Here is a 24515-nt window from a genome sequence, read left to right as displayed (position 1 = left end):
TGTGGGTGTATTTCTGTTGGTGTGACGGTGGAGGTTTTGTTTTCACCAGTTTATCACTGACCTTTGGTGTGGCAGACTTGTGTGGGTGTCTAGATTTTGGCGGATTCCGAACTGTGGGTGATAATAGCTGTGGCGGAATTCCGCAGCCGCAGCGGTGTGTTGGCGGTCTTCTGCATGGTGGTAAGCGGCTTTTACCACCAATGTTGTAATGACCGCCATTGCTATAACTCATTAAAAATATACCAACAGCACAAATGGGAAAAATAAAAACCAGCTAGAAAGGTTAAAAAATGTACAATTTTTTTTATCTATATTGAGTCTCTGAGATTCTCCGACTAAATTTCCAAAATATACCCTGAATTTACCTTTGACTTTAACTTCCTGAGCTCTTTTCCTCTTGGACTTCTAGGTATACTGTAAATTATGCTGTATTTTAGCAGTTTATAAGCTCCTCCATAGAAGTTCCAAAAATGTCAGGTCACTGGATAACTATTGTCTTTGATTCTTATTGCCCTCACGTTTCGTAGGATACAGTTGTGCACAGGCAAGATAGTACTCTCTATATGTGCCTAAGGGTAGCGACACATCAGCATTGAACAACAAAATATTTCATTTATTGCACTTAGTAAAACGCTCTTTAGGTTTTAGCCATCACCCTTTCTACTCTTTAATTTCACACTTCACCAAAGGGTCCCTCTTAGAATGTTCCCTCCACTGGATAATCTGGGGCCACCTCAACACTTTTTTCCCTCTTACATAGTCATTCCTAATGAAATGCCTGTGCTTGATCATGATTGATCTAACTTTCTCCTGATAATCCTGATAAGTAATGATCAATATACAAGTATTCTCCTTTGTTTCTAAATCCAGTGTCAAATGGGTCCTTTTCCCACATTTGTTTGTTCACCCAACTCTTCACTGTACTGAGCACCCCCTCTCAGTTTCTGGTATCACTTAGTCTAGAGAGCATCTTCTTCTGTATTTCTTCAAATCCTTCCTGTGAACTGCATAGCCTCTTGGGTCAAGTGATTCATCAGTTAAATCACTTACTGTGTTGGTATCTGTCACTACTTTTTCTTGCTCCTTGTTACTCTCTCCCACAAAGTCCCTCTCTTTCTGTTTCTGCCCTGGCTCCCTCTTCTATTGTTTTCTGCACATTTTTATTTTCCTTGAGCCGTAGTTTGTGCACCTGTCCAGCCTTTAAAAATATAAGTCCTCCATTACTGAAGTATGCATAGCTTCTGAGATACTGCTACTTCTCCCTTTACTTCCATGTCTGATGCTGTTTTTGAATATAGATCACTCACTGAGATGTCCAGAATTACTTTATTCACTTCTCTCAGCCTTTGTCTCCTCATACTCTCGAAGCACTTTGTAAAAGTATAGATTTGTGTCTGCTTATATTTCATCCTGTCTCTGTGAAATTTCTGAATATTTTTTAATTTAGCTTTCTTTTCTTACTCTATCTTCCATTTCCTTCCTGACTTTGCTCACTGCGGGGCATATTTATACTCTGTTTGCACCGAATTAGCGTCATTTCTTTTTACTCTAATTCGTTGCAAAACTAACTCCATATTTATACTTTGGTGCTAGACCCATCTACCACCAAGGCCCTAATTTATACTTTTTTTGCTTCGCATTTTCGTCATTTTTGGACGCAAAAGTTTCACAAACTTACATAATACTGGTCCTTATTTATACTTTTTGGTGCAAACCTTCACGAACTCAGTTTTGCACCAAAAAGTTTAGCACCAGCTTGCACAATTTCTGTGCACCAGCCGGGCACCATATTTATGGAATGGTGCTAGCCGGTGCAAAGGGTAGGCTAGAGTAAAAAAAAAAAAGATCTTAGTCGGGTGGGGCTGGTGGTATAGAAGAAGGGGGTTTAGAACCAAAAAATGACGTTAGACAGGTTAGAGTAAAAAAAAAATGACTCTAACCAGATTAGCTTAATTTTATGGTGCTAATCCTACCATGTCACTTGACTCCTGCCTTATAAAAGGCAGGAGTCATGCCCACCACCCCAATGGCCAGCACAGAAGACAAGGGTCCCCTGGGCATGGCCATTACACCCTGTGCCATGTATGGGGGCCCATTTCTGGGCCCCCTATGGCACTTTCAAAAATAAAAGGCAATCTTACCTGTACTTACCTGGCCCATCCTCCGCAGTCCCTCTGGTGTGGGTGGGGGTGCCCCTGGGGCCTGGGAAGGGCACCTGTGGGCTTTTTCCATGGTGTTCCACCATGGAAATAGGCCCACAGGTCCCATAACGCCTGCCCTGAACCAGGCTGTAAAAAATGGGGCAAAGCAAGCTTTGCACCATTTTTTGATCCCTCCTCCCCCCTTGCACCATTTTTGCATGGGAGTATAAATATGACGTTAAGGCCATAGAGTCATTTTTTGCATGGGAAGGCCTACCTTGCCTCTCATTAAGGCAAAGTAGGTTTCACTTCAAAAAAATTACTTTAACTCCATAAATGTGCTGATAGATGGATCTAGCACCAAAGTATAAATATGGAGTTCGTTTTGCACTGCATTAGAGTAAAAAAAAATGACACTAATTGAGTGCAAACAGAGTAAAAATATGCCCCGTAGTGTCAAAAAATGATGCTAATCTGGTTAGAGTCATTTACTTTGACTCTAACCTGCCTAATGTCATTTTTTTTCATGCTAGCCTACCCTTTGCTCCAGCTGGTGCAAGCCGGTGCAAAACTTTTTGGTGCAAAACTGCGTTAGGGGGTTATTACAACTTTGGAGGAGGTGTTAATCCGTCCCAAAAGTGACGGTAAAGTGACGGATATACCACCAGCCGTATTACAAGTCCATTATATCCTATGGAACTCGTAATACGGCTGGTGGTATATCCGTCACATTTGGGACGGATTAACACCTCCTCCAAAGTTGTAATAACCCTCTTAGTGTAGTTTTGCACCAAAAAGTATAAATAAGGCCCTGCATCTTTATTTTCTTCTTTGATCAATAGTTCAGTGGTCTCTTTAATTTGCCCCAATATTATCTCTTTGTGCATCTCTGGTGAAGGATTTTTTTTTTTTGTGCTATTTACATTATTGGAGAAAATAGGGCTTACTAAACTGAGATGAGTATAGCTCCCTGAAAAATGGTCGTACAAAATGTACCATTTTCTATCTAATTCCAAAGATGCACACGAATGCTTTGATCACTTTGGGAAGACCAATCATTGCTACAATTGATGGCCAATTCCAGAACACTTCTAGATGCACTGACACTTTTTGCAGGCCATTAGTGACCAATCTGCCCTCATATCAGGGAACCCTCTGATTTGTTGAAGAAGATCTTTGATGTTAAGCAGAAAGACAACGGGGGTGATTCTAACCCTGGCGGTCGGTGATAAAGCGGCGGCCAACCCGCCAACAGGCTGGCGGTCCAAAAAATGGAATTCTGACCCTGGCGGGAACCGCCAACAGAGACCGCCACTTTAACACTCCGACCGCCACGGCGGTACAGACAAAGAGCGCGGCGGTCACCGCCAACAGACAGGCGGCAGACAATGTACCGCCCACAGTATCATAACTCACCAATCCGCCACCTTTTCAGGGGCGGGAGCCCCGCCGATAAAAACACGGCGGAAACAGACTACGAACGGGAAAACGCTCACCTCTACGCACTCCACGAGGACAGCATGGAACCCGAATTAAACATCCTACCTGCTCTCGTCTACCTGCTCATCTACCACGAGTACGAACGGCGGCGCAGACGACAGCGGTGAGTACTGCACCTACGACACACGGGAGGGGGGAGGAGGAAAGCTTACGGCACACACATATGCGACCCCCACCCCCCCAAACTATGTACACACCAATGCAGAGCAACAAGTCACAGTGACACCACCCAAACCCCCCTGAAAAATGCAAAGACATAATTAAATTGTGAATAAAAATTTATGTACAAAATAGGCTCTGAAAAGTATTGGTCAACTAGCCAAAAAATGAATATCAAAATAATTCTATATACATTGCAATGGATAACCGAGGCAATTAGTCCTGCACATCAAAAGAAAATCGAAGTGTCCGTGGGCCAAAGTGTAACAACACAAGGGCAAAGCCCACACAAGAGACCTGAGTCCTTTGGAGAGAACACTGCAGGGGCATCTGATGAAAAAACTACAGGCCCCTCAGGGGGAAGGGAAGGGGGGGGCACCACAGCCACATGAGTCCACGACCCCAGATCCACGAAGGGGCCACCATGCCTACTGTGCCATCCTGGGGAGTGCAAAGCCACAGTCTCTCAATCTCTACAGTAGGTGGGTTGCCCACTGTTCCATCCTGGGGAGTGCAAAGCCACAGTCTCTCAAGTCTCTACAGTAGGTGGGTTGCCCACTGTGCCATCCTGGGGAGTGCAAAGCCACAGTCTCTCAAGTCTCTACAGTTGGTGAGTTGCCCACTGTGCCATCCTGGGGAGTGCAAAGCCACAGTCTCTCAAGTCTATACAGTAGGTGGGTTGCCCACTGTTCCATCCTGGGGAGTGCAAAGCCACAGTCCATCAGGTGGATTACAGTCTCCACTGGTCAAGGAGAAGGCATGGTGGGCACAGTGAACCGTTAACAGTGCATGCAGGAAGGGCCCAGCGGAGCGGTGCTTGAGACGGCGGGGCCCAGCGGAGCGGTGCTTGACAGGAAGGGCCCAGCGGAGCGGTCCTTGAGACAGCGGGGCCCAGCGGAGCGGTGCTTGACAGGAAGGGCCCAGCGGAGCGGTGCTTGACAGGAATGGCCCAGCGGAGCGGTGCTTGAGACGGCGGTGCCCAGCGGAGCGGTGCTTGAGACGGCGGGGCCCAGCGGAGCGGTGCTTGACAGGAAGGGCCCAGCGGAGCGGTGCTTGAGACGGCGGTGCCCAGCGGAGCGGTGCTTGACAGGAAGGGCCCAGCGGAGCGGTGCTTGAGACGGCGGTGCCCAGCGGAGCGGTGCTTGACAGGAAGGGCCCAGCTGAGCGGTGCTTGAGACGGCGGGGCCCAGCGGAGCGGTGCTTGACAGGAAGGGCCCAGCGGAGCGGTGCTTGACAGGAATGGCCCAGCGGAGCGGTGCTAGAGACGGCGGTGCCCAGCGGAGCGGTGCTTGAGACGGCGGGGCCCAGCGGAGCGGTGCTTGACAGGAAGGGCCCAGCGGAGCGGTGCTTGAGACGGCGGTGCCCAGCGGAGCGGTGCTTGAGACGGCGGGGCCCAGCGGAGCAGTGCTTGACAGGAAGGGCCCAGCGGAGCGGTGCTTGAGACAGCGGTGCTTGAGACAGCAGTGCCCAGCGGAGCGGTGCTTGACAGCAAGGGCCCAGCGGAGCGGTGCTTGAGACAGCGGTGCCCAGTGGAGCGGTGCTTGAGACGGCGGGGCCCAGCGGAGCGGTGCTTGACAGGAAGGGCCCAGCGGAGCGGTGCTTGAGACGGCGGGGCCCAGCGGAGCGGTGCTTGACAGGAAGGGCCCAGCGGAGCGGTGCTTGAGACGGCGGTGCCCAGCGGAGCGGTGCTTGACAGGAAGGGCCCAGCGGAGCGGTGCTTGAGACGGCGGTGCTCTGCGGAGCGGTGCTTGAGACGGCGGTGCCCAGCGGAGCGGTGCTTGAGAGGAATGGCCCAGCGGAGCGGTGCTTGAGACGGCGGTGCCCAGCGGAGCAGTGCTTGACAGGAAGAGCCCAGCGGAGCGGTGCTTGAGATGGCGGGGCCCAGCGGAGCGGTGCTTGACAGGAAGGGCCCTGTTCAGCGGTGCTCTTCTGCATGGCGGGGCCCTGTTCAGCGGTGCTCTTCTGCACGGCGGGCCCTGTTCAGCGGTGCTCTTCTGCACGGTGGGGCCCTGTTCAGCGGTGCTCTTCTGCACGGCGGGGCCCTCTTCAGCGGTGCTCTTCTGCACGGCGGGGCCCTGTTCAGTGGTGCTCTTCTGCACGGCGGGGCCCTGTTCAGCGGTGCTCTTCTGCACGGCGGGGCCCTGTTCAGTAAGTCAAGGGAGCCAGACCTGGCCTGGACTCCCTGCTAAGTCGCCCTCCGACCGTGCTGTTGCTGGACCCTTCGGTGACGGAGTCCTGGGCCCTTTGGTGTCCTCCCTAACACCTGGGATGGGGCTTTTGGGGCCCTCCTGCTCCGCGCTCCTGCTGGTTGACTTCTCCGCCCTGCTGCCCTTTCGCTCCTTAGATGGGGCTCTCGGGCCCTTGCCTCCCCTAGATGTTGTGGCTGGTGAAGTGGGCGAACTTTGCTCCTTGGGGCAGCCGTGTCAGTCCTCTCACGGCGGCCCTTTAGTTTCCTGGTCCTCTTGCCTGGGGGGGGGCTAGCTGTCCCCTTGCTGCTGATTGAAGTGTCACTGCTGGCAAAGGGTGGACTCCAGAACCCATGCACTACAGTGACAGTCGAAGCTGGGCTGGTGGTGGCTGAGGTGCTCTTGGGACTCTTTGCAGATGGAGGGGGTGGGTCAGGGGAGGGAAAGAGGTTAAGATTAGCGAGGAAAAGTTTTTTAGGACCAAGGTAAAGGGTAGGAGTAGTGGTGATGGGAGTGGAGGAAGAGGATGTGGTTGTAGGAGAATCAGGTGTGCTGTCTTTGGGTGCAGGTGCTTGTGCTGGAGGCTGTCCTGAGGTGGATGGCTGTTGGGTGGGTGTCTGCCTGCGTTTGTGTGTCTTGGAAGAGGGGGTGACAGACGCAGTGGGAGAGGACACAGGGGACGTGTAAATGGTAGTGGGGGTGGTGACTGCATGTGTGCGGACTGTACTGGAGGGTGTGCTGGTGATGGAAGCACTGGCTGATGGTGGTGTGCATGCAGGTGTGAGTGTAGACGTCACAGGGAGGGAGGAGGGAGACGAGGAGGAGGGGGACACAGAGGTGGTAGTGACTGTTGGAATGTCTGCATCTGGGTGTTGCTTGGGTGAATGCTTGTGGGTTCTGTGGTGCTTGTGTCTGGATGAGCTGCCCTTGGGTGTTGAGGAGTGTGCAGGCTGGTCTGATGGTGTGGATGGGATAGGCTGAGGAACAGGAGACAGAGACAGGGTGGAGGCAGTCAGAAGAGGGAGGCTGGAAACAGGGACAATGGCTGCCGTCAGTGCTGAGGCCAGAGCATTGAACGATCGTTGATGGGCAGCCTGACCCGAATGAATGCCCTCCAGGTAGGCATTGCTCCGATGCACCTCCCTTTCTACCCCCTGGATGGCATTCAAAAGGGTAGTCTGCCCAACAATGATGGTCTGAAGGAGGTCAATGACCTCCTCACTGAGGGCAGCAGGGGTGACAGGGGCAGGGGCTGAGGTGCCTTCCTGGGCGAGCGGGCACGGAGCGTAGGCTGAGGGGCTGCTGGGAGGGCGGGGCTGGTGCACTGGGTGGCGGCTGTACCTGTAGAGGCGGGGGGCCCGGATGTTGCCGCCACCGCTAGGGAGCTCCCATCCGAGGACGTGTCGGTGTCGCTGGTGTCACCACCGGTCCCCGTTGTGGTGCTCCTCTCGCCCTCCGGATCACTGGTGCCCTTGGTGTCTGTTCCTGGGCCCACCGGGGCCTTGTGACTTGCAGCTCCCTCGTGCTCCGATGCCAATTCTCCTCCGTCTGATGATGCTAATGCACACATGCACAAGAAGATGAAGAAGAAGGGTGGGGGGAGAAAAACGAAGACCAGGTTGAGTGCATGCAATGTCAACACCGTTGGCGGAGAGGACAGACACAGGAGCCTCATGCACTAAGCCGCGCATTCGGGGTACACTACTCAGTACTTCTGAATAGGACAACAGGTCTAGAGACGACAAACGCGCACATGTGTGATGCTGGACCATCGATAGCTGTACTTGTCACCCTACAGAGGTGGGGGCCGGGAGCACAGGGCCATGCCTAAAGGAGAGGACTACACTACAGAAAGCGCCCTGGCCTAATGTCACCCACAGCCCTCCTCCCCCACCCAGACGCCTCCACTGAGCGTAAAGATAGCAGAATGTGCTGATTCTCACCCCCTTGTGTCTGCTGTGATGTCCTCAAGCGCCCATCCAAATCAGGGTAGGCCACCGCCAGGATCCGGGACATCAGGGGGGTCAGGGTACGACTGGCACCCCTCCTAGGTTGGGAGGCCATCCCCAGCAGTGACTCGGCGGTCTTCCTGGTTCCGCAGCGGATGTCCTCCCACCTCTTGCGGCAGTGGGTGCCCCATCTGATGTGGACCCCCAGGGCCCGGAATTCCTTGGCGATGGCACGCCAAATGTCCACTTTCTGATGGGCGCTGACCTATTTGACATGTACAGGGTGGGAAGGAAAAATTCATAAATTTTCTGCATTTTTAGATGTGATTGGCCCCCCCTCCCCAACCTTGCCATATGGCACATGCTCTCATCTGTCGTGCGTTGGACTCCTCATTCGCCCCCCACCCCACCAACTTACATCCACCCTACTCCACACAGGCATAGCCCATTCAATGTGCACCCAGTGTACTTACCTGTTGGTCTGGAGGACCGTAGAGTAACGCATACTGGGGGAGGACCCCATCCACAAGTTTCTCCAACTCCTCAGACGTGAAGGCAGGGGCCCTTTCCCCAGTCGCAGCAGCCATTGTCACTTCCAGACCGAGGTCACAGCAGCACTTGCAGTATAGGTCCTCTCCTGTGGATGATCAGGTCTCGAGTGATTAAGCAGATAGAAAATAGCGGTCACGCCCGCGGCGGTGCGTACCGCGGCGGTGCGTACGGCGACCGCCAGCGCACATCGTCATTGGCTCCTGAAACCCATAGGCTTCAATGTTAACCAATGCGCCTTCGTACAGCGGTCTTCGACCGCCTACCGCCACGGTGCGCCACGCCAGTGCATTGACCTCACATCCCACTGTCCCACTTCACAGGTCAGGCAGCCGCCATTTCAAGGGCCCACATGGCATAATTTCTACTGCGTCACACAGGCCTAGGCCTTGAATTGCCACTCATACATGCCTTTCACTGCATTTCGATTCAATTACTGTGCACGCTGTGTGAACGTACCTGTGTGTTGCTTGACTCTATACTCCATGTTGTCCTTCCTAGGCACCGTCCGCTGGGACTTGCGAGGAGAAGGATGAATCCTCGCGTGTACCGACCGCTGGTGGACCTGTCGACAATGGAAGAACGCCATATTATACTACGATACAGACTTGACCGTGCCACTATCCATGAACTGTGTGCCCAGCTGGAGCCAGCCCTGATGTCCCCCATCCGCCAATCCACAGGAATTCCCCCTCTGGTGCAGGTTCTGTCAGTCCTCCATTTTTTGGCAAGTGGCTCATTCCAGACAACAGTGGCCAGAGTGTTGTCTGCCCTTCTGAAATACATGTGGAGCTACATTGTTTTCCCTGAGGAGGCTGATTTGCCCACTGTGAATGGTGATTTCTATGCCCTTGGATATATCCCCAACATCATTGGTGCCATTGATGGGACCCATGTGGCTTTAGTACCCCCAAAAGACGATGAGCAGGTGTACAGAAACAGCAAAAGTTACCATTCTATGAATGTTCAGGTGGTCTGTTTGGCTGACCAGTACATCTCCCATGTAAATGCCAAGTTCCCAGGGTCAGTGCATGACGCGTATGTTATGCGTAATAGCAGCATCCCCTATGTGATGGAACAGCTACAGAGACAACGTGTGTGGCTAATAGGTGACTCTGGTTACCCCAACCTGCCTTGGCTATTGACCCCAGTGAGGAATCCCCGGACCAGGGCAGAGGAACGGTACAATGAGGCCCATGGGCGAACTAGGAGGATCATAGAAAGAACCTTCGGGCTCCTGAAGGCCAGGTTTAGGTGCCTGCATATGACAGGTGGATCCCTGATGTACTCACCAAAGAAGGTGTGCCAGATCATCGTGGCCTGCTGCATGCTTCACAACCTGGCTTTTCGACGCCAGGTGCCTTTCCTGCAGAAGGATGGTCCAGATGGTGGTGTTGTAGCAGCTGTGGAGCCTGTGGAGAGTGAAGAGGAGGAAGACGATGGGGACGACACAGACAACAGGGACACAGTCATCCAACAGTATTTTCAGTAACACATAGGTAAGAATCACCCACGCCATTTAACATTTACTTAAAGCCTCCTGCATCTCTACTTTGTGTATTTCCCCCCAGTTCCTTTTAATTGATTTGGGATTTTCCCTTCTCTTTTCAGTGCTGTATGACCCACTGCGTGACTTCTGCTTGGTTAGCCCATGGACTAATGCTCATTGACGTCGGTATGTTGTCATCATGAATTGAAGGACCATTATTGAACATTAATGTGTAATACATTTGTAAATAATACAGGCTGACTCCTAAATGATTTCAGTGCAATAAATGATTTATTTTTAGTGCTAGATTTGGTACATGATATTGAAACGGTGATGGGTGGGGGTGGAGTAATGTCCATGGCAGAGTCCAGTTCTCGGTCGCACAGGTGCATTGTCCATATGCCTGTGGAAGGATGGAGCAGGGGCAGTTCAAGGTTGGACAGGATGACGATGTGGGACAGTGGAATGACATCCGGGGGGGATCCTAGGCTGGCGGGGCTCTTGGCATCCTACTCTGTCTTCCTGTGAGATCTCAGGTTCCTCTTGCGGGGTGGTTGTTCTTCAGCAGGAGGTGGGGTTCTGGTGGCCTGTCGTTGTGGTGGGGCCTCCTGTCCACTAGCGCCGGCGGAGGTGGTAGGCTGTTCCTGGTCCTGGCTAGTGACAGGGGCCATTTGGGGTGCCACATGATCCCGCAATGTGGTTTCTATCCGGTTGAGGGCCTGGACTATGGTCCCCATGGCGGTAGCGATGTCCTTGAGTTCATTCCTGAACCCCATGTAGCGTTCCTCCTGCTGTGCCTGGATCTCGGTGAACCTGGCCAGTACCGTCGCCATCGTCTCCTGGGAGTGATGGTATGCTCCCATGATGGTGGTGAGGGCCTCTTGGAGAGTGGGTTCCCTGGGCCTCTCCTCCCCCCCCTGTCGCACAGCAGCCCTCCCAGTTGCCCTGTTTCCCCGGGCCTCTGTCCCCTGGACGGTGTGCCCACTACCACTGCCCCCAGGTCCCTGTTGTTGTTGGGGTGTTGGGTCAGCCTGGGTGCCATGTAGTGGCGGACACACCGCTGATTGACGCGTCCTGGAGACAGAGGCATGGGCCCGCTGGGTGGGAGCTGTGCTGGTGTTCCCAGAGGGGGTTGGGTCTGGTGTGGCCTGTGTCTGTGTGTGGGGAACTGACTGTCCAGAGGTCCCCGATGGTCTGGGCTGGTCATCAGTTTCTAGGTCGACAGAGCTGCTGTCCTCACTGGGGGGCTGTTCTGGGGGTGGGATGGACAAATCTGGACCCTTCGTGACGGTGTGTTGGCGTTCGGGCCCTGCAGGGGTGAAATAGTGTGGTTATTGTTTTTGTGTGTGCCATGGCGTGCATTTTGTGGGTGCCCTTGTCCCCCAGTGCTGGCATTCCCTTGTGGGAGGTGTTGTGAGGGTGGTTTGGGTCTGTGCAGTGGGCATGCATTGGTGATGGCTGTCTATGGTTTGTGTTGGCATTCAGGGGTTGGTGTTGTTTAGGGTGGGTTGTGCTGGGGGGACAATGGCAGGGAGGATGTGTACTGGGGGTTTGAGATTGGGGGTGAGGGTGGGGTTGTGGGTTGGCATGCTGGTGATTGGGGGGGGTGAAGCAGTTGAAATTTGACTTACCAGAGTCCATTCCTCCGTGTACTCCAGCGAGGCCGTGAGGATGCAGGATGTTTACTACCTCTTGCTCCCATTCTGTAAATTGGGGTGGAGTGGGTGGGGGTCCGCCGCCAGTCTTCTGCACAGCGATGTTGTGTCGCGACACCATGGAGCGCACCTTCCCCCGTAGGTCGTTCCATTGCTTTCGGATGTCGTCCCGATTTCTGGGATGCTGTCCCACAGCGTTGACCCTGTCTACAATCCTTTGCCATAGCTCAGCCTTCCTTGCTATAGTGGTGTGCTGCACCTGTGTGCCGAAGAGCTGGGGCTCTACCCTGATTATTTCCTCCACCTTGACTCTGAGTTCTTGGTCCGAGAACCTGGGGTGTCTTTGGGGTGCCATGGGGTGGTGTGGATGAGGTGTGGGGTGGTGTTTGTGGTGATGTGCGTGGTGATGTGTGCGTAGTTGTGGTGTGGGTGATGATGTTGTGTTTCTGTGTGTGTTGTGCTTTGCGTTCCCTGTGCTCTCTCTCAGTGTATTGCGCCTTCTCTCAGATAATTTTGGTAGTAGGTGTTTGTGGGTGATGTGGGTGTGTGTTTTATATTGTATTGGATGTGTGGGAGTGGTGTGTGTATGTGTCTCAGGTGTGTGTATTTTGAATCGTCCAATGTGGCTGTGTTTTGTAAGGGTATGTGTATTTTGACCGCGGCGGTGTGTACCGCCAATGGAATACCGCGGTTGACAGACCGCCGCGTGGATTCGTGGGTCAGAATGGCATGGGTGTGTTTGTGTTGGCGTGGCGGTGGAGGTTTGGTTATCTCCAGTTTATCGCCGCCCGCTGATGAGGCGGCCTTCCGTGGATGTCGGGTTTTTGGCGGTTTGTCAGTTGGTGGTCAGAATAAACATGGCGGTTTACCGCGGCCGCGGCGGTAGAATGGCGGACTTCTGACCGGCGGTAAGGGCCTTTTACCGCCGAGGTCAGAATCACCCCCAACATGTTGATGATGGGCTCAGCTGTGTCTTACTTATAAACAAGTATGGGAAATTGGGTTACTAGTTGAGGGGATGAAACCCTACTCAAGCCTAAATTCACTTCCTGTCAGGGTGTAGTTACAAGCAACCACAAATCAACCCTTGATAGAGCCTGTGGTAGCTTGGCCCAAAAGCATTGAGACTTAACTTAGAGGCACTGTATACAGTATTTATACATCACACAAACAGCAATACAGTGAAAACACAACACAAGAACAATCTCACACCAATTTAGAAAAAATAGAGAAACATATAATAAATAATTTGACACCAAAATGACAAAATAACTAATCAATAGACCCAGAGAGAAGCAATTTTAAAGATTAATGTAAAATAAATGCTGAAAAACACAAAGTGAATCTGTGGTTATCTGGTTGGGCTGGACCAGGACAAAGTCACAAAATCATATCGATTGCAATGGAGCATAGGCAGAACACAAGGACCAAGTTAGGCCCACTGAATAAAGTATCTTAAATCCTGTTTGTGGAGCATTGCGAGATCCCACATTGAGGATGCGTCACATAATAATAGTTTAGAAGAAGCTGTGGGCTGCTATGCAAGGTCCCATGTCAAAGATGTATTGGGCAGCAGTACTTCCAATTAAGCTGTTGACGAGACTTGTGACATGATGTTCCATGTTATCATCAAGAATGCCATTGAGGAAGGCCTGCGATGTGAAGTCCTTTGTCGGGGATGCATTGGTGAATGGTGGTTCTGAAGAACTGCAATTCAAGGTCCTGCATGGGGATGCATCACAAGGCAGCTGTTCCAGTGCAAAGAGGCAAAGAGTTGAGTCACAGTGCATTGGTTATGCTCAAGGGATCACAGTTGGCCTTGCAGAGCACCTGCATTCCCTTTTCCCAGAGGCCAGGAGTGGGTGGCATTATTGGGAGTGGGCAAAACTCACAGCAGACAGAGGTTAGGCGCTGAGCTCAAGGTGGCTGGAGCCTTTTCTGTCCTTGAGGCTTTTATCATGGGACCAGCCAACTATACTTAGGGTCATTCTGGTGGTTGTGGGTTCAAGATACAAGTCCATTCCTTTTCATTCAAGCAGCTCGGCAGACAGCAGCAGGGTATCAGAGTAGCAGTCTCTCTTGCAGCAGTGCTGCACAGTAATTCTTCTGAGTCTTCCACAAGTCAAGAGGTGAAGAGTTGGGCCTGAGGATCCAATGTTTATATCTGGCACCAGCTTTGAAGTGGGAGAAAGTTCTTGAGGTTTCCACACTTAGAGGTGTTTGGAATGTCCTGCCGCTGTAGCTTAGCTGCATCTTGTCTTTGGGAAAAACACTAGTGTGAAGCCCTGTATGAGTGTGCCATGCCTGAGCCTTTGTAATGCGCAAGTGTGGTCTGAGACAGCTCAGCCTCCCTTTCAAGTTAGAGATGGCCAACACCTTTGTCACACTGCCTGGAAACAATACACAAATACTAGCTGCTATTTATACCTAGTCATTTGACCCAGGATACAGCCTGCAGGTGTAGAATGACTGGAACATGAAAATGCCAATTTTCTAATAAAAGTGTCATTTTCAAAATTGTGACATTAAATCTCACTTTAACATTAAAGAGGAGATTAAATTAAAATTCTTTAGACACCAAACTCATATTCCTATGTGCTTCCATTTGAAAGATTTTACTTATCAAATGTAATAAGGTAACCCAATGTTATCCTATGAGAGGGTTAGGCCTTGCAGTAGTGAAAGATAATTCAAGAGGTTTTTTTCACTACCAGAACTCATAAAACATAAACATACACTTCTAACTTCCTAGATACACAGCACCCTGCCCTTGGGCTGTGTGACTCCCCACCCCCAAGAGTGACTTACATATATAAAAAATGAAAGTTTTGGCTTTTCAAAAGGATTGTTTTGCCAGATCAAAATGGCAGTTTAAAACTGCACACACAGGCTGCAATATCACGCCTGAGATATATTTGGCAGGCTACTTTAGTGTGTGGCACAATTAGTGTTGCAGGTCTACTAGTACCATTTAATTTACAGGCCTAGGGTACAGGTAGAACCTCTTTTCTAGGGACTAACAAGTACATTAAATATGCAATTGAGAGTAAGCCAATACCACCATGTTTTAGGGAGTGAGCACACACATGTTAGCATTGGTTAGCAGTGGCAAAGCACACAGATTCCTAAGGCCAGCAGAAATGAGATCCACAAAAATAGAGGAGTAATGCAAAAGGTTTGTGGAAAGATCACCATATGGCTTACAGGTTTAACAATGAGTATCCAGCATGAGGTTAGTATCCGGGGAATGGAACATTTTCTGAGAGCAAGATCTATTAGATTTTATGAGCATAATGCTATGCTTTTGAAAATGATCAGATGGTGTCTTACAAAGAATGTTGGCCCAGATTTATGCCAAAGTGGCACAGTGTGGTGCTGCACCAAAAATAGCTGCGCTGTGCTGTGCCATTTTTGAAATGTAGGGATGCACTGTATTTGCAGGAATACAGCACAGCCATGTGTTACTCCCTGCATTAGCACTGAATTAAGCTGCCTGCGCCAACTCAGGCATCCTTGGATCATAGTGCAAGGGTGTCTGCATTGAGGGGATAGATTGTTTATGTGCAAGAAGGTGTCCCTTCCTGCACATAAACAATCTATAATGGCAATTTCAAAATGCAGGGATGAGCCGTATTTACAGGAATGGTGCACCCATGCTTTTCCCCCGCTCCAAAGAGTCATTTTGGAATTATAGTTTATGTGCAGGAAGGGACACCATCCTACGCATAAACAATCATCCATGGTGTTTTGCTTCTTCTATGTGTGCTGTAGAATGCAGTACACCTAGAAAAAGCAAAAAACAAGGAGGAATAAAAGCATTCCTCCTTGTTTTGCCATGCTAACGTCACCCCTGGGGTGGTGTTAGTTTTTGGTGCTGCCACAGATTTGCAATTTCTCGTAAATCTGGGGCAGCACCACAAGCATTGCATGCCCTTCTTAGGCAGAAAAATGTGTTGTAGGGCCTATATTTACAAGGAGTTGTAACGCTACAAAAATTGGTGTTACACCTCTTAAATATGCCCCATTGTTTGCTTAATGGTGTAGGAAAGTACCATCTTTCTTGGCATGTTACCCCCAATTTTACATGTATGTCAGTATCTTTTTGCCTGTCTCACTGGGATCCTGCTAGCCAGGACCCCAGTGCTCATAGTTTGTGGCCTAAATGTGTATGCCTGTGTAGTGCCTAACTGTGTCACTGAGGCTCTGCTAATCAGAACCTCAGTGCTCATGCTCTCTCTGCCTTTAAATTTGTCACTATAGGCTAGTGACTACATTTACCAATTTCAATTGTCATACTGGACCCCCCCTCATAAGTCTCTAGTATATGGTGCCTAGGTACCCAGGGCATTGGGGTTCCAGGAGATCCATATGGGCTGCACCATTTGTTTTGCCACCAATAGTGAGCTCAGACAACCCCTTACATGGGACTGCCATTGCATCCTGCGTGAAATAACACACACATTATTGCACAGCCATTTTCACTGCACATAAGTAACTTATAAGTCCCCTACATGTCTAACCTTCAATTGCTGAACGTTAGTTGCAAAGTTACTAAGGGGGTTATTACAACTTTGGAGGAGGTGTTAATCTGTCCCAAAAGTGACGGTAAAGTGACGGATATACCACCAGCCGTATTACGAGTTCCATAGGATTCAATGGACTCGTAATACGGCTGGTGGTATAGCCGTCACTTTTGGGACAGATTAACACCTCCTCCAAAGTTGTAATAACCCCCTAAGTGTGAGGGCACCCTTGCACTAGCAAAGGTGCCCCCGCATAGTGCAGGACCATTCAGGGCCTTTGTGAGTGTGGGGATACCATTACACGTGTCTACAACATATAGGTCAATACCTATATGTAGCTTCACAATGGCAACTCCGAATATGGCCATGTGACATGGCTAAGATAATGAAATTGTCCCCCCATTCCAAATCTGGTATTTGGGAGCCACTTCCATGCATCCTGGGGGCTCCACTTTGGACCCCAAGTACTGCCAAACCTGCTCTCTGCTGTTTTCTCTGCAGCTACAGTTGCTACCACCCTACAGACAGGGTTCTGCCCTCCTGGGGTCTGGGCAGCCCAGTCCTAGGAAGGCAGAACAAAGCACTTCCTTTGGGGACAGGGTGTTAATCCCTCTCCCTTTGGAAATAGGTGTTAAAGGCTGGGGAGGGGTAGCCTCTCCCAACCTCTGGAAATGCTTTGAAGGGCACAGATGGTGCCCTCCTTGCATAAACAAGTCTACACCAGTTTAGGGAACCCCCAGTCCCTGCTCTGGCATGAAACTGGACAAAGGAAAGGGGAGTGACCACTCCCCTGTCCATCACCATCGCAGGGGTGATGCCTAGAGCTCCTCCAGTGTGTCTCAGACCTCTGCCATCTTGTTTTCAGAGGTGTGGGGGCACTCTGGAGGCATCTGAGTGGCCAGTGCCAACAGGTGATGTTGGAGACCCCTCCTGATAGGTGCATACCTGACTAGGTGGCCAATCCTCCTCTGAGGGCTATTTAGGGTCTCTCCAGTGGGCTTTTCCTCAGATTACGACTTGCAAGAATTCATCAGGGTTCCTCTGCACTTCTTTCTTTGACTTCTGCCATGGATTGACCGCTGAGTGCTCCAGGATGCCTGCAAAACTGCAACAAAGTAGCCAGAAGACTACCAGCAACATTGTGGCGCCTAATCCTGCAGGCCTTCTCAACTGTTTTCTGGTGGTGCATGCTCTGGGGACTGCCTGCCTTCACCCTGCACTGGAAGCCACTAAGAAATCTCCTGTGGGTCGACGGAATCTTCCCCCTGCTCCAGCAGGCACCAAACTTCAGCTTCACCAGTACTCAGGGTCCCCTCTCATGAGCATGGCTCCTTGAACACAGGTGGTGGACCCAAGTGACCCAGACTGTCCAGTGGTCCAACTGTCCCAATTTGGAGGAAGTAAGTCCTTGCATCCCCTCCCCAGACAGTAATCCTGTGCAGCGTGTGATCTGCAGCTACAAGGGCTTCTGTGCACATTTCCAAGAAATCCTGCATGCACAGCTGAGCCTAGGTCCCCCAGCACTCCGTCCTGTGATTCTCAGCTCCCTGAGTTGACCTCCGGTGTCGTGGGACCTCTCTTTGTAGTGTTGAGACGACCGCTGTGTTCAGTCTTCTTGAACCTGTGTTCAAGGACTTCTGTAGGTGCTTCCCTCCTGTCTGTGGGCTGTCTACATTGCTGAGGACCCCATCTGTCCCCTACCTGAGTGTTGACATCCTGGTCCTTCCTGGGCCTGGGCAGCCCCCTTTATCTCCAACCGTGACTCTTGCAGTTAACAAGGCTTGTTTGTGGTATTTTGCCAAGGAAAAGACTCTGCATCCTCCAGCACACCGTGGGACATCTTCTGCACAAAGCTGAACCTCCTACCTCCTTTCGTTGTTGCAAAACCTGCAGCTTCTTCCAATGGGAGGCAGACATTTTGCACCTTCATCCGGGGTTTAGTGGGCTCCTGCCCCCCCTGGACACTTTAGCGACTCTTGGACTTGGTCCCGTTCCTTTGCATGTCTTCAGGTCTAGGAATCCGTATTCAGTGCTTTGCAGTCTGTTGTGGTCCTTGCTAAATCCTTTATCACAACTTTAGTGTGTTTGGGGGGAACAGTAGTACTTTACTCCTACTTTCTAGGGTCCTGGGGTGGGGGTCTACTTTACACCCATAGTGTTTTCTCACACTCCCAGCAACCCTCTACACACTTGACTTGCCTACGGGTGCATTTGTGGTTCGCATTCCACTTTCTTAGTATATAGTTTGTGTTGCCCCAGGCCTATTGCATCCTATTGTGTTTTACAGTGTTTGCACTACTTTCTGACTGTTTTACTTACCTGATTTTGTTACTTGTGTATATTTTGTGTATGTTCCTTACCTCCTAAGGGAGCATATCCTCTGAGATAGTTTTGGTACATTGTCACTAAAATAAAGTACCTTTATTTTTAGTAACTAAGGGCCAGATGTAGCAAAATGCTAATTTGCGACTTGCAAATTGCGAGTCCCTGCGACTCGCAATTTGCAACTCGCAAATTGGTATGCAGTACGGTGTCTCAGACACCGTCTGCGACTCGCTATGGGGTCGCAATGACCCACCTCATTAATATTCATGAGGTGGGTCGCTAATTGCGGCCCCATAGCGAGTCTAGGCACTCGCAAACAAGGAGGCCTGCTGTCGTCAGCAGACCTCCATGTTCGTGAATGCTTTCAATAAAGCAGTTTTTTTTTTTTTATTGTAGCCCGTTTTCCTTAAAGGAAAACGAGCTGCACTTAAAAAAAAAAACGAAACCTCTAGTTTTGGTTTTTTTTCAGGGCAGGTAGTGGTCCCTTGGACCACTACCTACCCTGAAAAAATATTTGTGGGTCCATTCACAAAGTGGAAGGGGTCCCATGGGGACCCCTTCCAATTTGCGAGTGGGTTACCATCCACTTGAAGTGGATGGTAACTGCGATACCATTTGCGACCGCATATGCAGTCGCAAATGGTATTGCATGCCACTCCGATTCGCAAACAGGAAGGGAACACCCCTTCCTATTTGCGATTCTGAAATGCATATTGCGAGTCGGTCTCGACTCGCAATATGCATTTCTGCATAGCAAAGAGGCATTTGCGCCTCGCAAACAGTGATTTTCGCCGTTTGCGACGCGCAAATCCTTTGCTACATCTGGCCCTATGAGTATTGTCTTTCTTATGATATAGCACCCATATGATACAAGTAGCATTGCATGAGCTTTTCATGTCTCCTAGTTCAACCTTGGCTGCTCTGTTATAGCTACCTCTATCAGCCTAAGCTGCTAGAACACTACTACACTCTACTAATAAGGGATAACATGACCTGGCATAAGGTGTAAGTACTTCTGGTACCCACTCTACTAATAAGGGATAGCATGACCTGGCATAAGGTGCAAGTACCACTGGTACCCACTACAAGCCAGGCCAGCCTCCTACAAATGGAAGCTATTTGAGAAGGAGAGACTGGATCTGTTTTGTCCTCAGCTGTGTGATATTGCATATGGAAGGGTGAGCTGTGCAGATGTTCAGAAGCCTGGAAATGGAGCAATGTTCTGAGACTACCATGCTTTGGGTCTGATGTATTGATGACCTATTTTTTATCTGCTGAGGCACCAAGGATCAAGCATGCAGTTTTGTGTAGGAGATCAACTGCAATTTCCAAGTAATGGAGCTTGACTTTTTGGAATTGAAATTGAAGGTTGAGGGACATTAATTGGTAACATCTGTTTACTAGAAACCTACAGTAGAGGGAAATAGCCCTCTACAGGCCAAGAGTACCCACCTACGGGCACCAACAAAATAGTATCCCTTATGAAGAGTTGATGTGAGCCAAAAGGATATGTAGTTCACAGGAGGGATGTGAAGAAATCTAAAAGAGGATGCTGTTCACACTAAAGGATAGGGGATTCTTGAAGGATGCACTCAGGACAGTGAAGAATAGGGTGAGTAAATACATGAGGGAAGAAGACCTATTCGGGGTCAGAAGGGAAAACAAGGAGAGTAAGTTTAGATTCAGCACTACTTAGCAGAGTCAGCATGAGTAAATCAGATAGTTATTGAAAAAGTTCTGATATTTTTTTAGGAATTATCCTGAAATGCAGAAAAATGTATTGAGGAGACCCAAAATTGCATACAAAAAGTAACATTCTACAATGGACCATTTGGGGAAGTATGTGGTTAAAGACAAGAAATTAGGATGGCTAAAACTTTTTTTTGTTCTTTTTTATTAAGTGCAATAAATGTAAGGCTTGTCAAATTAGAGTGAGTATTAAAGAGATCACTACTCCTTTAAATAAGAAGGTAAAGATTAGGACTACCTTTAAAGTGTAAAACTAAATTTGTAGTCTATATGCTGATGTGTCTCTGCTCTAAGGCATATATAGTGAGTACCGCTTTACTACTGGACCTCAGGCAATGAACCTTGAAGGTGTACTTAGAGACAAGTAGAAGCTGCAATCAAAGCAATCAAAGCAATCAACGCATTTAACAAATTTCAGTATATCAATCACATTTCTTTTAAGATTTCGATGATTAGACATTAAAGAAGAGTAAGTAGTTTTATTTTCAGTTAAGATTTTCTCATCTTTATTGACAAAGTCAGATATCAAAGTTTCATTAAACAAAATTACACAGAGCAATGAATGGTGCACATTCCATACAATCTAATCCCCTAGCCTAATCCCAAGGATAGGTTTATAAAAGAAAGATAGATCAGTTAGATAGAGAAACCCATAAAGGGTTCATAAATCAAAGATGTGAAAGCATTTAGGAATTCAGTAGAGTTTTAGGGCAAGTAACGTTCAAGCAAAAAGTCTCAGAATTGAATCTAAGTGTCGAAGTCCAAGCAGCTCAAAGTGAGTCTGAGTAGTATCCCAGAGAGTGTCTGTGGGAAAGGAAAGAGCATTGGAATGCAGGTGAGAATTACTACTGAGTGAGCCCAAGCCTTTGAGGCTTCTCAAAGTCTTTCCCCAAAAATCATCTTTGCTAAAAACCTCTCTGAAAAGCATTTCCTCACTAATCTAGGAACCCACATTTCATAATCACCCAATTTTGAAACGTGTATCTTCTTTCTTCATTTCCACCACTCATCCAATCAATCAATTTTAATGTCTTCATGAGAACAGGACAGTTTCTGTTGATTAATCACTCTAACAAAGCAGCTAAGAAATATATTATGGATTTTGTTCTAATGATGCCACTGAAATATCTACTGGATGTTGATTCTCACCTTTGCAAGGAAGAAGAGATAAAAAGTACATGGTTAATGTAATGTGTATTTAAAATTCACATTTCCTTTCCCATATGCCCTTTCTATCCAGCCTCTTCATTAAAAAACAGATTTTGTGATATTGCTAACATTTTTTATTCATTAGATGAACTCATGAATGTGTGAAGGTTAAAAAAATATATATTTCATAGCATAGTTCATTGTTAAAGGTTCTTAAAAACTTTTCACAGTTATTCATAACTCATTTTAGACTAGGTCACCAATAAAAAAACATGTAAAATATGTGCTTGATGTTGCATTCTTTAACTAAAGCCTAAAACTATTGTTTCTTTGTGCTGTTGGCTATTAAGATAATAGAGGAAGGAAAATAAATGCATTTTTTTTCTTACTTTCAGAACCGCATATTATTTCTAAATTCTTTAATTTTTAATTTTGCACACAAAGGGGGTTATTCCAAATTTGGAGGAGTGTTAATCCGTCCCAAAAGTGACGGTAAAGTGACGGATATACCACCAGCTGTATTACGAGTTCCATAGGATATAATGGACTGGTAATACGGCTGGGGGTAAATCCGTCACTTTTCCGTCACTTTTGGGACGGATTAACACCTCCTCCAAAGTTGGAATAACCCCCAAAATGTTGTATATTAACAGTTGATTAAAAGTTTTTTCAATCCCCTGTCACATGATTCGGAACCATCACAAAATCACATTCACTGATATACTCAGAGTTCACCCTCATCTTCTGCTAAATCTCTACTTTTTCTTTTTCAGTTTTCTCTTTCTTTTGACCTATTATATTCTTTATTGATATTCTCACACAATTCCAAATCTTTCTTCATTGTTCTATTCATTTCTCTAATTCTCTTCTTTATTAATAGCATTGTATTGCCTTCAAGATTGCAGGAGTAGATAGAAAACAAACAACTACTACTTATACAGGAACTAAGATATCCTTAAGGATTCCTACCCCTACTGCTTTTATCCAGATGCCTACGTAAGAGTTTCCCTTAGTAAAGCTTTGTACTATGCTAGTGGTTTCTAAAGTTTCCAAATCAAGCTTCAAGTCAGAAATAATCTTTGCATAGTCTATAATCTCATCTGGAATGTATGTATACAGTTTTCAGTCTTCAGCATCGTGCAGACTCTACCCTTTTCTGTGAGTAAAATATCTAAAGCAAAGCAGTTTTGAAGTGCCATTGATTTAAACACAACTAATTCTGTGTTTTCAACTAATAAAGCTCCAGCTGTATTAGGTGCCAGCTAGCTTAGGTAATACTGTTGAAAGCTTTCTAATCTTTTCATTATTTAATGCTACTCCTACTACCGGTATAATAGCTCAAAATATGTCTCTCACTAAAAGTGTTCCCTCATTTACACTGCATGAATATCTATGTGCAGATGTCATTATTAGTGCATATAGCTTCTGTACATGCTACATTTTTGGAAAATGCTAACTTAAATAGCAAAGTTCTTTCCAGTCAGTTGGCAATCTAAAATACGCATTCTCTCCACAGATAAAGTATACTTCAGGTATAGTTGGAGCATCGTTGTGAAAAATTTGCCATGTTCCTCGTCACAATTCAAAAACATGTTTACAATTACTATTTCCTACTTGTGTCCTTCTCCCTTGAATTCTTCTCTTAAAGACATATACTTTCCCTTTGTGTCTCTACTCTAGTTTTACTTTTGGAACAGGTATCTTTCTTATAAACTCATCTCCCTCTGTTTTCCACAAATTCTTCAAAACATCTCCCTTTTATATGCATTTCTTGCAAAATGTGCTTTTCCATTCTGTAACTCTAACTCCAACTCCAAATCCAATTTGTGCATTCATTACGCAGGTGACTAATACCAATCTATCTCCATCTCCTTAGCTTGTGGATGTAAATGTGTACTTTTCTTTAGTATTACTTTTGAAAGAACCATGTCAAAGTTTGGAAAGTAATATTTAACCCCTTCGCTGCCAGGCCTTTTCCCCCTCAGGTGCCAAGCCTTTTTTTGGCTATTTGGGGCAGTTCACGCATAGGCCCTCATAACTTTTTGTTCACATAAGCTATCCACGCCAAATTTGCGTCCTTTTTTTTCCAACATCCTGGGGATTCTAGAGGTACCCAGACTTTGTGGGTTCCCCAGAAGGAGGCCAAGAAATTAGCCAAAATACAGTGAAAATTTAGTTTTTTTCAAACAAATCGGAAAAAGGGGCTGCAGAAGAAGGCTTGTGGTTTTTTCCCTGAATATGGCATCAACAAAGGGTTTGCGGTGCTAAAATCACCAGATTCCTGGCTTTCAGGAACAGGCAGACATGAATCAGAAAACCCAATTTTTCAACACAATTTTGGCATTTTACTGGGACATACCCCATTTGTACGTTTTTTTGTGCTTTCAGCCTCTTTCCAGTCAGTGACTGAAATGGGCATGACACCAATGCTGGATCCCAGAAATCGCAAAATTTCTGAAAAGTAGACAGAATTCTGAATTCAGCAAGGGGTAATTTGTGTAGATCCTACAAGGGTTTCCTACAGAAAATAACAACTGAAAAAACAAAATATTGAAATTGAGGTGAAGAAATCTGCAATTTTTCTCTTCGTTTTACTCTGTAACTTATTCCTGCAATGTCAGATTTTTTAAAGCAATATACCGTTATGTCTGCTGGACTCTTCTGGTTGCGGGGATATATAGGGCTTGTAGGTTCATCAAAAACCCTAGGTACCCAGAGCCAATAAATGAACTGCACCCTGCAGTGAGTTTTCATTCTATGCTGGGTATACAGCAATTCATTTGCTGAAATATAAAGAGTGAAAAATAGCTATCAAGAAAACCTTTGTGTTTCCCAAAAGGGCACAAGATAAGGTGTTGAGGAGCAGTGGTTATTTGCACATCTCTGAATTCCGGGGTGACCATACTAGCATGTGAATTACAGGGCATTTCTCAAATAGATGTCTTTTTTACACACTTTCTTATATTTGGAAGGAACAAAATGTAGAGAAAGAGAAGGGGCAATAACACTTGTTTTGCTAATCTATGTTCCCCCAAGTCTCCCGATAAAAATGATACCTCACTTGTGTTGGTAGGCCTAGCGCCCGCGACAGGAAACGCCCCAAAACGCAACGTGGACACATCACATTTTTTTAAAGAAAAC

Source organism: Pleurodeles waltl, chromosome 2_1 (genome assembly GCF_031143425.1).
Source record: "Pleurodeles waltl isolate 20211129_DDA chromosome 2_1, aPleWal1.hap1.20221129, whole genome shotgun sequence".
Lineage (NCBI taxonomy): Eukaryota > Metazoa > Chordata > Amphibia > Caudata > Salamandridae > Pleurodeles > Pleurodeles waltl.
Note: the sequence above shows the minus strand (reverse complement) of the source record.